Genomic DNA, 1,099 nt, shown 5'->3' on the forward strand with positions numbered 1-1,099 from the left:
AAAAAAAAAAAAAAGAAACAAAATTAAAGTAATATAATGTGGAAATCATATAATAATCTGAAAATCATATTCTTCTGCCCTAGGGCTTGTTGTTGTTGTCATTTGTTTCTGTAGTGACTTCCCTGAACTAATTTTGTAAAGTCTATATTCTTTATTACGTGTGGCTATAGAAATCTCTGCTTGAAAAACATTCTATTTTGTTCTTCTTTTTCCTTCTATCCCACATTCATTTAGTTTCCAGGACGTGTCAGTATTAATTACACAATTTTTTTTTTTTTTCAATATTCTCTCCTTTCATTCTCTTGGCACCATTCCAACTCAGATCCTAGTTCCTTCTTACCTTGATTACTACAGAGGCATCCAAACCAACCAACTCACTTCTAGCTCTCCCTCTTTCCAATTTAAACTGTGTATCACCACTTTTTTCTAAGCATATTTTAATTATTGTATCCTACCTAACCAAGTAAAGTTAAAAAAAAAAATGCAAGGCTGATTAGGTTTGGAGAGACTTGCCCATATTTGTATACTGAGAAAAACCTTGTCTCAAAGGAGTGACTGCATATAGGATAGTGTGGGGAGTAACTGAGAGCATAAAGTCCTAGAGGAAGCAAGAGGGACTTCGATCAGGAAGCCCTGCCTTGTATACAATTAGAGGGCCTTTATTTTCTGACACAGGCAGGATTGAAGGTGCTAAGGATGTATTGATATGGTATAGGTGTTATAGGACAGATGAAAGAGAGAGAGTATAAGGATATTATCTCCCCTTTTATACAGGGGTCATCTGCTCAGAGAGGGTTAAGTGTGATCCTGGAGTCTTAGAGAGAGTAGTTTCAGAATAGTCACAGAAAAATGAGAAAGATTTTCACTTGGGAAGTTTAAAAGGATTGTAAGAACTTTTATGAAACATTCTAGGTAACATTGTCACTGTGTCTTTAAAGTTCTTAGTGACATTGGTCTTCATTAAAGAAACCAACTTTTTTCTGCCAGTGCTCGGAAACTGATGCCCTAAAATACAGTGCTTTGACTTGTTGAACTGAAAAAGTCGTTTCTCAAGGTTTCTCTGATCTTCCCCTCTTTTTCTACCTCCCCTGCCTACCGC

Source organism: Mandrillus leucophaeus, unplaced genomic scaffold, assembly GCF_000951045.1.
Source record: "Mandrillus leucophaeus isolate KB7577 unplaced genomic scaffold, Mleu.le_1.0 Scaffold2, whole genome shotgun sequence".
Classification (NCBI taxonomy): domain Eukaryota; kingdom Metazoa; phylum Chordata; class Mammalia; order Primates; family Cercopithecidae; genus Mandrillus; species Mandrillus leucophaeus.